Raw genomic sequence first — 14,318 nt, forward strand, 5'->3', positions numbered from 1 at the left:
CTGTCTCAATGCTAACATTTCTACATATTTGCCCCTAATTGGCTTTAACTGATAACAACTGAAAAGCAATGTACTTTATTCTAACATTTGTATGCAGATCTTTTGCAATGCAGTTCTAATTGCTAATACATATATAAAAATGATTGGATAGATTTAACAAGGGCCGAATGTTCCCCTTGTTTCCGCGCGAGCCTTCAGGCTCGCCGGAAACAGCAGTTATGAAGCAGCGGTCTAAAGAGGATGCGGTCTACAAACTGCCCGATCCTATACGATTGGGCTGATTGACACCCCCTGCTAGCGGCCAATTGGCCGCGAATCTGCAGGAGGCGGCATTGCACAAGCAGTTCACCAGAACTGCTTGTGCAATGTTAAATGTAGATAGCGTATGCTGTTGGCATTTATCGATGTGCGGTGGACATGATAAGCTACATCGTATCATGTCCACTCGCATTTACATAAATCGGCCCCGATGCATCTATGTATAGTATATACAATAAAGTTACAATGCACCTGTAAGATAGTTACTATCATCTAATTTATAACTAACCCTAACTGACCTCAGAGGAGAAAACAGGCTTTTAAACACAAGAACACTGTAGTTAATAAAACTTTACAATTTTTTCTTCAATATTCAAACAACTAAACTAATGTAATTAAAAAATAATCTGCATATTATAATCAGGCTATGAATAAATCATGATATCTAGTATTATTCTTATATTTATTATAATGTCTCTTTGTATTATAATCATGGTTACTTCCTGCACTGAGATCACTTATAGGGACAGTAAGCACTTTGAGATTGTAATATAAAATGCTTATCACATGGCAGGCTTCACAAGCCTAATTTTTCCACTTTTCTGTCATTAATTTGAAAATTGTTAACTTATTATTTCTGCTGAATTCAAAGAATGGAGACTTTCACCTAGATTACGAGTTTTGAGCGCTATAGAGAAATTAACAAATGCAACAAAAGTTACCTTATTTAATTTCCTATAGCGCTGCCATTACAAGTTTTCAAACATTCGCCTTTTGCGTGCAATATGGTTGTGTTGAGCTCCATACCGCAGACAATCAGAGCGCTGCTGAGACGTGCTCGTGCACGATATCCCCATAGACATCACAGGGAGAGCCGGCAAAAATAAACAAAAGTTCCATAAGCCCCATTGATGTCTATGGGGAAATAAAAACACAGTTTAAACCTAACACCCTAACATAAACCCTGAGTCTAAAAACCCCTAATCTGATGCCCCCAACATTGCTGATGCCTGCCTACAGTTATTCACCCCTAATCTGCCGCTCCCGATATCGCTGCCACTATACTACATTTATTAACCCCTAAACCACCAGCCCCCCACATCGCAACAAGCTAAATTAAACTATATTAACCCCTAAACCTAACCCTAACATAACCCTAACCCTAACATAACCCTAAACCTAACCCTAACACCCCCTAACTTTAACATAATAAAAATATAGCTAAATTAAATGTACAATTATTAACTAAATAACCCCTAAACCACCAGCCCCCCCACATGGCAACAAGCTAAATGAAACTATATTAACCCCTAAACCTAACCCTTAACCTAACCCTAACCCACCCTAACTTTAACATAATTAAATTAGATCTAAATTAAATTTACAATTATTAACTAAATAATACCTATTTAAAACTAAGTACATACTTACCTGTGAAATAAAACCAAAGCTAGCTACAATATAACTAATAGTTATATTGTATCTAGCTTAGGTTTTATTTTTATTTCACAGGTAAGTTTGTATTTATTTTAACTAGGTAGACTAGTTAGTAAATAGTTATTAACTATTTACTAACTACCTAGTTAAAATAAATATAAACTTACCTGTGAAATAAAACCTAACCTGCCTTACTAACCTAAAATTACAAAAAATAAAATAAACTATCATTACAAAAAATTAAAAAAAAACTACCATTACAAAAAATAAAAAACTATCTTTATAAAAAAAAAAAAAATTATCCAAAAAAAATAAAGATTAATCCTATTCTTAAAAAAAACACCCCAAAATAAAAAAAACCTACTCTAGAATAAACTACCAAGGACCCTTAAAAGGGCCTTTTGGGGGTGGGCCTTAAAAGGGTCTTTTGTAGGGCATTGCCCTGAGATAAACAGCTCTTTTGCTAAAAAAAAAAATACATTACACAAAATAACAAACAAATTATCAAAAAAAATTAAAAAATTACACCTAATCTAATAGCCCTATAAAAATAAAAAAGCCCCCCCAAATAAAAAAAACCCTATCCTACAATAAATTACCAATGGCCATTAAAAGGGCCTTTTGTGGGGCATTGCCCCAAAGATATCAGCTCTTTTACCAGTAAAAAAAAATACAAACACCCCCCAACAGTAAAACCCACCACCCAACCCACCCCCCGAAAATAAAAAACTATCTAAAATAACCTAAGCTAACCATTACCCTGAAAATGGCATTTGTATGGGCATTGCCCATAAAAGGGAATTTAGCTCTTTTACGGTTGTTAGAGTAGGTGGCGCAAATGAATGCTATTCCCAATGTTTGATGTATAGTAATTGTTTGTTTATTACTAAAGTTTCTATGGCCTAGGTATAGTTTGGTAAGTTTAGCGAGTATTGCTATGTCTTAATTCCAAAGTTATTTTGTTTCAAAATAATGTTCCTATATATGCTTAGCAAGTATCGCTATGTCTTAATTTCCAAAGTTATTTTGTTTCAAAAATAATGTTCCTATATAGATGTTCTATTTTAAAATTCTGTATTAGGACCAAAATAAATTGTAATGAAATACTCCTTATTGTAAATACGACCACAAGACTAGGTTCTAATATTGTTTACAAATTTTTATTATGTCATAAAATTAGTAATTGTAAAAGTTTATTAACATAAGATTAACTTGACACCGGTGTCGACTAATAATTTATAAAATATTTAAAAAACAGATAAAATCGTAATTCACACAGTCTTTAAAGTTAACATTTGCTATGTGGCATTAAAAATATATATATAGACAGTTCTATGTAGTATATATATAGAGTTCAGACTTGTGCTTGATTATTTCTTGATATGACTTTGTTGTTCCAATTTACCATACAAATGGGCAGAGTATAAGCGATATCTGACACACTAAAATATAATATGTGTGAAACAGTACCTTATAGTGTATCTGATGACACTATGTTAGTTGAAATCGGTGAGTTGTTTAATCTGGTTTATAATATGCACTTTTGGTTTTGCTGGTGATATGTAGGATAGTGCGGTTAAATAAATGCTGCTATGTATGTGGACTCCTTCAATGACCTAGCTTACTATAGTAGCTGTGGGGTCTTTTCAGTGTTTGAATACACATGCGGTTAAATATATGCCGCTGGATGTTCCTCTTTGTGGTTGGTAATCAACCTTCTATGATGGATATAGGTTGGTGTTCCTCCGTGGTTTTTTATGGGCTTTCAGCTTGATGTAAATGTAGTGCGGTTCCAGTGACCGCTCTGTATCCGTTTCCCTTGTCGGTCAGTGACCGATCAAATTACTGAATGGTAGGTGGTTCCTGATGGTGTCTTTAATGCGGTTACGTTCAAACCGTCAAGTGGGGATTCATATGCCGCTTCGGTAGGCCGTTCTGTGTCTTTGATTCTTCTTTTTCTTGTCGGTCAGTAACCGATCTAATAGCTACAATTTCAAAGATACAGCTTCAAAGATATATAAGGGGTTTGCACTGTATTTGCTTGATGCTTAATGCGGTTAAGTAAATGCCGCCAGATGGATATTTGTAGTTACAGATGGGTTCAGATGAAAAACCTTTTTTGATGTGTAGTTAGAAGCGCTCCTCTTGTTTCTTTCACAATCAGTATAGTGGTGCTCCGGTATCTACGCGTTTCGGCTTCACAGGCTTTATCAAGATCTTGACGGTTTGAACGTAACCGCATTAAAGACACCATCAGGAACCACCTATCCTTCAGTAATTTGATCGGTCACTGACCGACAAGGGAAACGGATACAGAGCGGTCACTGGAACCGCACTACATTTACATCAAGGTGAAAGCCCATAAAAAACCACGGAGGAACACCAACCTATATCCATCATAGAAGGTTGATTACCAACCACAAAGAGGAACATCCAGCGGCATATATTTAACCGCATGTGTATTCAAACACTGAAAAGACCCCACAGCTACTATAGTAAGCTAGGTCATTGAAGGAATCCACATACATAGCAGCATTTATTTAACCGCACTATCCTACATATCACCAGCAAAACCAAGCGTGCATATTATAAACCAGATTAAACAACTCACCGATTTCAACTAACATAGGCCTAGATTTGGAGTTTTGTCGGTAACGACCCGAAAAACTAACGCCGGCTTTTTTCTGGCCGCACCATAAAAATAACTCTGGTATCGAGAGTCCACATAAAGGCTGTGTTAGGCTCCAAAAAAGGAGCGTAGAGCATTTTTAACGCAGCTTCAACTCTCGATACCAGAGTTGCTTACGGACGCGGCCAGCCTCAAAAACGTGCTCGTGCACGATTCTCCCATAGGAAACAATGGGGCTGTTTGAGCTGAAAAAAAACCAAACACCTGCAAAAAAGCCGCGTTCAGCTCCTAACGCAGCCCCATTGTTTGCTATGCGGTAACCCTTCCTACGTCTGCACCTAACACTCTAACATGTACCCCGAGTCTAAACATCCCTAACCTTACACTTATTAACCCCTAATCTGCCGCCCCCGCTATCGCTGACCCCTGCATATTATTATTAACCCCTAATCTGCCGCTCCGTAAACCGCCGCTACTTACATTATCCCTATGTACCCCTAATCTGCTGCCCCTAACACCGCCGACCCCTATATTATATTTATTAACCCCTAATCTGCCCCCCACAACGTCGCCTCCACCTGCCTACACTTATTAACCCCTAATCTGCCGACCGGACCTGAGCGCTACTATAATAAAGTTATTAACCCCTAATCCGCCTCACTAACCCTATCATAAATAGTATTAACCCCTAATCTGCCCTCCCTAACATCGCCGACACCTAACTTCAAACATTAACCCCTAATCTGCCGACCGAATCTCGCCGCTATTCTAATAAATGTATTAACCCCTAAAGCTAAGTCTAAACCTAATACTAACACCCCCCTAAGTTAAATATAATTTAAATCTAACGAAATTAATTATCTCTTATTAAATAAATTATTCCTATTTAAAGCTAAATACTTACCTGTAAAATAAATCCTAATATAGCTACAATATAAATTATAATTATATTATAGCTATTTTAGGATTTATATTTATTTTACAGGTAACTTTGTATTTATTTTAACCAGGTACAATAGCTATTAAATAGTTAAGAACTATTTAATAGCTAAAATAGTTAAAATAATTACAAATTTACCTGTAAAATAAATCCTAACCTAAGTTACAAATAAACCTAACACTAGACTATCAATAAATTAATTAAATAAACTACCTACAATTACCTACAATTAACCTAACACTACACTATCAATAAATTAATTAAATACAATTGCTACAAAGAAATACAATTAAATAAACTAGCTAAAGTACAAAAAATAAAAAAGAACTAAGTTACAAAAAATAAAAAAATATTTACAAACATTAGAAATATATTACAACAATTTTAAACTAATTACACCTACTCTAAGCCCCCTAATAAAATAACAAAGCCCCCCAAAATAAAAAAATGCCCTACCCTATTCTAAATTACTAAAGTTCAAAGCTCTTTTACCTTACCAGCCCTGAACAGGGCCCCTTGCGGGGCATGCCCCAAGAAGTTCAGCTCTTTTGCCTGTAAAAGAAAAAATAAAATACCCCCCCCCAACATTACAACCCACCACCCACATACCCCTAATCTAACCCAAACCCCCCTTAAATAAACCTAACACTAAGCCCCTGAAGAACATCCTACCTTGTCTTCACCATACCAGGTTCACCGATCGGTCCAGAAGAGCTCCTCCGATGTCCTGATCCAAGCCCAAGCGGAGGGCTGAAGAGGTCCATGATCCGGCTGAAGTCTTCATCCAAGCGGGCCAGAAGAGGTCTTCCATCCGATTGAAGTCTTCATCCAAGCGGCATCCATCCAGAGCGAAGCGGCAGCATCCTGAAGACCTCCACCGCGGAACATCCATCCTGGCCGACGACTGAACGACGAATGACGGTTCCTTTAAATGACGTCATCCAAGATGGCGTCCCTCGAATTCCGATTGGCTGATAGGATTCCATCAGCCAATCAGAATCAAGTTCAATCAGATTGGCTGATCCGATCAGCCAATCAGATTGAGCTCGCATTCTATTGGCTGTTCCGATCAGCCAATAGAATGCAAGCTCAATCTGATTGGCTGATCGGATCAGCCAATCGGATTGAACTTGATTCTGATTGGCTGATTCCATCAGCCAATCAGAATATTCCTACCTTAATTCCGATTGGCTGATAGAATCCTATCAGCCAATCGGAATTCGAGGGACGCCATCTTGGATGACGTCATTTAAAGGAACCGTCATTCGTCGTTCAGTCGTCGGCCAGGATGGATGTTCCGCGGTGGAGGTCTTCAGGATGCTGCCGCTTCGCTCCGGATGGATGCCGCTTGGATGAAGACTTCAATCGGATGGAAGACCTCTTCTGGCCCGCTTGGATGAAGACTTCAGCCGGATCATGGACCTCTTCAGCCCCCCGCTTGGGCTTGGATCAGGACATCGGAGGAGCTCTTCTGGACTGATCGGTGAACCTGGTATGGTGAAGACAAGGTAGGATGATCTTCAGGGGCTTAGTGTTAGGTTTATTTAAGGGGGGTTTGGGTTAGATTAGGGGTATGTGGGTGGTGGGTTGTAATGTTGGGGGGGTATTGTATGTTTTTTTTACAGGCAAAAGAGCTGAATTTCTTGGGGCATGCCCCGCAAAGGGCCCTGTTCAGGGCTGGTAAGGTAAAAGAGCTTTGAACTTTAGTAATTTAGAATAGGGTAGGGCATTTTTTTATTTTGGGGGGCTTTGTTATTTTATTAGGGGGCTTAGAGTAGGTGTAATTAGTTTAAAATTGTTGTAATATTTTTCTTATGTTTGTAAATATTTTTTTATTTTTTGTAACTTAGTTCTTTTTTATTTTTTGTACTTTAGCTAGTTTATTTAATTGTATTTATTTGTAGCAATTGTATTTAATTAATTTATTGATAGTGTAGTGTTAGGTTAATTGTAGGTAATTGTAGGTAGTTTATTTAATTCATTTATTGATAGTCTAGTGTTAGGTTTATTTGTAACTTAGGTTAGGATTTCTTTTACAGGTAAATTTGTAATTATTTTAACTATTTTAGCTATTAAATAGTTCTTAACTATTTAATAGCTATTGTACCTGGTTAAAATAAATACAAAGTTACCTGTAAAATAAATATAAATCCTAAAATAGCTATAATATAATTATAATTTATATTGTAGCTATATTAGGATTTATTTTACAGGTAAGTATTTAGCTTTAAATAGGAATAATTTATTTAATAAGAGATAATTAATTTCGTTAGATTTAAATTATATTTAACTTAGGGGTTGTTAGTATTAGGGTTAGACTTAGCTTTAGGGGTTAATACATTTATTAGAATAGCGGCGAGATTCGGTCGGCAGATTAGGGGTTAATAATTGAAGTTAGGTGTCGGCGATGTTAGGGAGGGCAGATTAGGGGTTAATACTATTTATGATAGGGTTAGTGAGGCGGATTAGGGGTTAATAACTTTATTATAGTAGCGCTCAGGTCCGGTCGGCAGATTAGGGGTTAAGAAGTGTAGGCAGGTGGAGGCGACATTGTGGGGGGCAGATTAGGGGTTAATAAATATAATATAGGGGTCGGCGGTGTTAGGGGCAGCAGATTAGGGGTACATAAGGATAACGTAGGTGGCGGCGCTTTGCGGTCGGCAGATTAGGGGTTAATAAGTGTAGGCAGGTGGAGGCGACGTTGAGGGGGGCAGATTAGGGGTTAATAAATATAATACAGGGGTCGGCGGTGTTAGGGGCAGCAGATTAGGGGTACATAAGGATAACGTAGGTGGCGGTCGGCAGATTAGGGGTTAAAAATTTTTTTTCGAGTGTCGGCAATGTGGGGGGACCTCGGTTTAGGGGTACATAGGTAGTTTATGGGTGTTAGTGTACTTTAGAGCACAGTAGTTAAGAGCTTTATAAACCGGCGTTAGCCCAGAAAGCTCTTAACTACTGACTTTTTTCCTGCGGCTGGAGTTTTGTCGTTAGATGTCTAACGCTCACTTCAGAAACGACTCTAAATACCGGAGTTAGAGAAATCCCATTGAAAAGATAGGATACGCAATTGACGTAAGGGGATCTGTGGTATGGAAAAGTCGCGGCTGGAAAGTGAGCGTTAGACCCTATTTTGAGTGACTCCAAATACCGGCGGTAGCCTAAAACCAGCGTTAGGAGCCTCTAACGCTGGTTTTCACGGCTAACGCCAAACTCTAAATCTAGGCCACAGTGTCATCAAACAGATACACTATAAGGTACTGTTTCACACATATTATATTTTAGTGTGTCAGATATCGCTTATACTCTGCCCATTTGTATGGTAAATTGGAACAACAAAGTCATATCAAGAAATAATCAAGCACAAGTCTGAACTCTATATATATACTACATGGAAATGTCTATTTATATTTTTTATGCCACATAGCAAATGTTAACTTTAAAGACTGTGTGAATTACGATTTTATCTGTTTTTTAAATATTTTATAAATTATTAGTCGACACCGGTGTCAAGTTAATCTTATGTTAATAAACTTTTACAATTACTAATTTTATGACATAATAAAAATTTGTAAACAATATTAGAACCTAGTCTTGTGGTCGTATTTACAATAAGGAGTATTTCATTACAATTAATTTTGGTCCTAATACAGAATTTTAAAATAGAACATCTATATAGGAACATTATTTTTGAAACAAAATAACTTTGGAAATTAAGACATAGCGATACTTGCTAAGCATATATAGGAACATTATTTTGAAACAAAATAACTTTGGAATTAAGACATAGCGATACTCGCTAAACTTACCAAACTATACCTAGGCCATAGAAACTTTAGTAATAAACAAACAATTACAATACATCACACATTGGGAATAGCATTCATTTGCGCCACCTACTCTAACAACCGTAATTCTAAAAAACTATTGGGATAAAGTTTTTCAGGTGAGCTAAAATTCCCCTCCTACCTTACAGTCTAAACTAATTTTTACAGTTTTAATTTAGCTCTTTTACATTGCCCAAACCCTAATCTAAAAAAAAAACACCCAAAAAACCCTTAAAAAAAACCTAACACTAACCTCTGATGATCCACTTACAGTTGTTGAAGTCCCGCTTCAAGGATCTTCATCCAGCCGGCAAAGTCATCATCCATGTGGCAAGAAATCTTCATCCAGTCGGCCTCTTCTATCTTCATCCAGCCAGCGAAGTCCTCATCCAGGCGGCAAGAAGTCTTCATCCAGGCGGCCTCTTCGATCTTCATCCAGCCGGCGCGGAGCGGGTCCATCCTGAAGACATCTGGCACGGAGCACCCTCTTCATATGGTCGCCGCCGTACACTGCATCTTCAATGCAAGAGATGCGATTCAAGATGGCGTCCCTTGCATTCCTATTGGCTGAAAATTTTGAATCAGCCAATAGGAATTAGGGCTGCTAAAATCATATTGGCTGTTCAAATCAGCCAATAGGATTTAAGCAGCTCTCATTCTATTGGCTAATTCGAATTAGCCAATAAAATGAGAGCTTGTGTTACAGGCTAAAAGGTGTGCGGTACAGCTATACCGACAAGATTTGTAATAGCTGCAGTGCTGTTTTAACGCTGAAAATGCCAAATTTTGGCGTTACAAGCCGCAACGCAAAACTTGCAATCTAGGTGATTGTTAACACAATAACAGTGGCAAGTCTTGGCTTCTCCAGGCGCAAATAAGGAAAGTGGTGGGATGTGTTTGGCCATTAAAAAAAAAAGTACTAAACAAGGTTTTAATCTGTTCTAAAAACATTCAGACTGTTTAATATTTAGGAAGAATGCAGAAAAAGTATTTACTGTACCTTTAAGGATTTGATTGATGTAATTTTAACTTTCTGATGATAAATGATGATTACTAAGGACACAGAAGGGGGTAAGTACATCTGCATAGTTTCCGGTCTCCTCTGTGAGGTTTTTGCACAAGCCTTTTTGCTGTTTTTATTTTTTAAATTACTTTAGACAATTTTAACACATTTTTAATATTGAAAGCATATTAGATTCAAAATTCACATTCAAAATTAGATTCAAGACTTTTGAAAACAATTTTTTAAAACAAATACATACAACTTTTTTATATTTTGGTTTGTATTTTAACACATTCAGTTCTCATTTCAACAAACACAATCAATGCTTTCATTTAAATGTTTAAAATAATCATTTTAGCATAGTAATACATAGAAATATCAGAATTCTTGTTCATAATTGCAACTGGGATTACCAGTTATCCAGAATTTAACCCAATTTTGGCTTTGCAATAAAATATTTGGGTATAATCTAAAATCTGTTGAGGGCAAATGGCTGCAGAAAATAGGGACTTTCTTAGGCCCTGATTTTCAAAGATTGGAGAGAAATTGTAGTTCAGACTTCACAAAGGATGAACTCACTGAATTTTAAAAAGAAAAAGGGCGGAACTCTCTTGCACCGTGAGATCCCTCTCATTTATTTATGAAAACAAGAGACAAGCCCAGGGCAATATAGCACTGCATGATATGAGAGTTTTGTTAAACTTACACTTTGTGCTTTGTATTTTATATCACTTTATATTTCAGATTGGGTAATTTCAGTATTATTACATTTAAGCTTTGCACTTTCTCGTTCGTAATTTAATACATTTAAATTTTGATCTAGCAGTGTTTTTACACATTCTGATTATAATTTGAAAGTTTCTGTGTCACTTTAATAACTTAGGACCATACTTTGTATACAATTACATTGCACTTTGTATTTTCTCCATTGTAAACTGCCAGTTTAAGAAAGTGGGAGGCACAGCGCAGTTCCCTGGGCTCAACATGGGAGTTCCCATTGTATGTCTGAAGTATTTTAAACAAGCTGGTCTTATTGATTTGCCTCACAAGCTGTATGCAGGTGAAGTTTGCTCAAAATTATTTTTATTATTATTTGAACTAACAGAAAGGTAAAATATACTAAAACATAGACAAAATATAGACAAAAGCAGGGAAAATTATAGTGAAAACATTTCAGTTTAATTAGGAATTGATGCAAACTGAGCCTTTATATCAGCCCCAGGGGTTTTTCCAGTCCTTCTCTCTCCCATATAAAATGTTCTATCCCAGAGAGCTTCATTGCATTCTATGGAAGACATCTCTCATTTATCTGGGATTTCCAGGTTCCTCCCCTTTCCTTAGAAAATTCAGTGAGTTCTGTCCCTGTGAAACTAGAGAATGTTTGATTATCTGGGCCATTGAAAGTGCACTCTTTGGGAAACTGAAGCTGACAGTTTTTCAGTCTTACTTTAAATAAAATACATTCAAAGTAAAATCTAATTTATAAAAGACACATGTATATATACAAAGTATAAGCCTAATTTGTTAACGTTACACAGAAACTGTGAAGGCATAATCAGAATTTGAAAAATCACAATCCTTAATACACTTATGTATACAAAATAAAATACAAAATAGAAAGTGGAAAGTTTAAATGTAATAAAATTTAATCTGAAGTTTAAATTGATTTAAAATAAAAAGTACAAAGTGTAAATGCAGCAGATCTGTCATGTTATGCAGTGCTATTTTGCACTGGGCTTATGTCTCCTTCACATACAGAAATGCAGGTAACCCCCTTGGAAAAGCAAAGCAAAATCTACCTTTTGAGTATTTCTCAAGAGATCTCGCAATGCTGGAGGATCATTTTAGAATATCTCACCTGAGCAGAGAGGTTTTGAATATCAGGGCCTTATTGGGATCCATGTTATTATACGTTATGTTATTATACATTATGTAAACTGAAAGGAGCTAAACGCCATCTTCTGCAAGAGCATCTACATTAGCTCTCCAGGTACAGAGGTTTAAGCTGCCGAACACCCCTTCCCCTCCCCCCATGGGCAACCGGGTTACTAAGCAGAGAAACATTCCTGCTGTTTTGTCACTAGCCTTTATTCACACATTGGATTTCCATACAGTATAATGGAGATGACTCAACAAACATTTGAGACAATGCTACATAGAATTTTTTATGTACATTTCAGGAATCCCAATAAGTTAATAGGTACCTGTTTTGGAGCTAGTCTATCTTCTATAGCCTCCAGTGATAGTGAGGCACCTCTCCTGTTGTAATGCTCATGGGATACTCCTCTATCAGACCGAACTCGGCCAGAAGTCTTGTTATTCCGGCATCGAGCCAGAATGATAGGGAATATCCCAGAGCAGAGAAAGTTAGTAAGATGAGGAGGGCGGCACTAACCATAGGCAGGACAGTCCCTAGCGGAAACGGCAGAGCAGTCCAAGGGCACACCACTAGAATGGTCAGACAGGCAGGGTTCGGCAACAGTAAAGCAGTCCAAGGGCACACAACTAGAATGGTCAGGCAGGCAGGGTTTGGCAACAAAGAGGCAATCCAGAACAACAGGGGTTAATAAGCAGAGTAGTCAGACAGGCAGGGATATGCCTGATGAAACAGCGTGTGAGCTGAGAAACGGGTTGCAACATTTTATTACATAGTGGTGATTGTTGTACCTACCCTATGTTTTTATACTGCATTTTATTAAAAGTGGATTTTATACTTTCACCTGACTGAAAGTCTGAGATTTTGCCTTGGGGAGACGCCCCAAACAGAGGTGTGCAGGATCCAAGGAGCAGTGAGCTGGGACGCTGAGAGATCCCAGTAGGCGAAACTAAGCACAAGTGGGTGCTGCATCCATTGTGAGTACCTGTCTTACATTCTTGTATGATGGTTGATTGTGTAAACCATGTTACACTAGGAGGCACCCTTCTTTCTTGTGTGTTCCCACATAATTGTCTAATCAGGGATCAGCAGCAGTATATCAGTCCACCAATTTAGGGGTTAAACAGGCAGAGTAGGCAGACAGGCAGAGTTCAGCAGCAGTATATCAATCCAGCAATTCAGGGGTATAACAGGCAGAGTAGTCAGACTGGCAGGTTCAGCAGCAGTATATCAGTCCAGCAATTTAGGGGTTAAACAGGCAGAGTAGTCAGACAGGTAGGGTTCAAACACATTAAGGCAGTACTGAAGTAACAATCTATCACACCCAGGAGCACACAAAGTAACACCTATACTTGGGCAGTGATAGATCATTATAGAGGGACTTACATAAGCGCAGGATTGGCGCCACAGGAATCCGGAACCAGCATCTGAGAGAGAGGAGTGTGCGGCGATGACGTCAGCGCCGCACACATCTGGACCAGACACAGCTAGTGGCAACGAGCAGAGAAGGAGACACCACTCCCCTAGCAATGGCTAGAGCGGCGCGTCATGACACCTGTTACCTCAAGTGCCTTATTTAGCTGACCAGGAAGGCATTCTGGAATTAGATGTGAGGGATATGAGAGATAACCGCTAAGAGTCAGCCACTATCACACTCTCATAGAGTCATCTCAAAACACTTTGTCTTTACTACAAAAGATCAGTCAGCAAAAGTAACCCCTTTCCGAGCACCTCTTAAAAAGTGGAACATATATGAGAGGCAGAAGATGGAGATGATTACCCTGCTGGGCTGGGATGAGGACAGAACCTTGCCACATCGCCTTCTAACACGGCACTTATTAAACTAATCTGCTAAAATGTGTGCGTACCGATGACATTACACTGGGACTGACCACATCTGGAAACTCACTCCTAATATACTTTGGTCTCTGAAGACTCTGCTTTCTTATATAATATTAGGATAGTCATGAGATCCAGGAGGGCCTCCATTTAACTGCTTAGCATGGTAGGGAAGCTAACAAAGCAAGGTTGCAGAAACGTTTCATCATAAGGTGCTGTCTTCTGAGAGATAGACATCCTGACTTGATATGCAAAATGATTTGAGGATGGACTTCCGGTAGGCAAAGCTTAGGGATAGCAGCGGAGAGTGAGCGCTCCGGGAACACTGCTTAACAAAATACGATTTTCGGCATCTCCAAAGCTCCTGCAAGATACCCTTGAGAAGCTGTGTAAAGAGGGGAATAGGAGCAGATTTTTGTGGGTCTGAGATTGCGAAGGGAGATTAATACGGCCCTTGCCACGGAAGCGTGTGAAAAGCCAGAAGCGCTGAAAAGGTGGCGCCATCTTGGAAC

Source organism: Bombina bombina, chromosome 2, assembly GCF_027579735.1.
Source record: "Bombina bombina isolate aBomBom1 chromosome 2, aBomBom1.pri, whole genome shotgun sequence".
Classification (NCBI taxonomy): domain Eukaryota; kingdom Metazoa; phylum Chordata; class Amphibia; order Anura; family Bombinatoridae; genus Bombina; species Bombina bombina.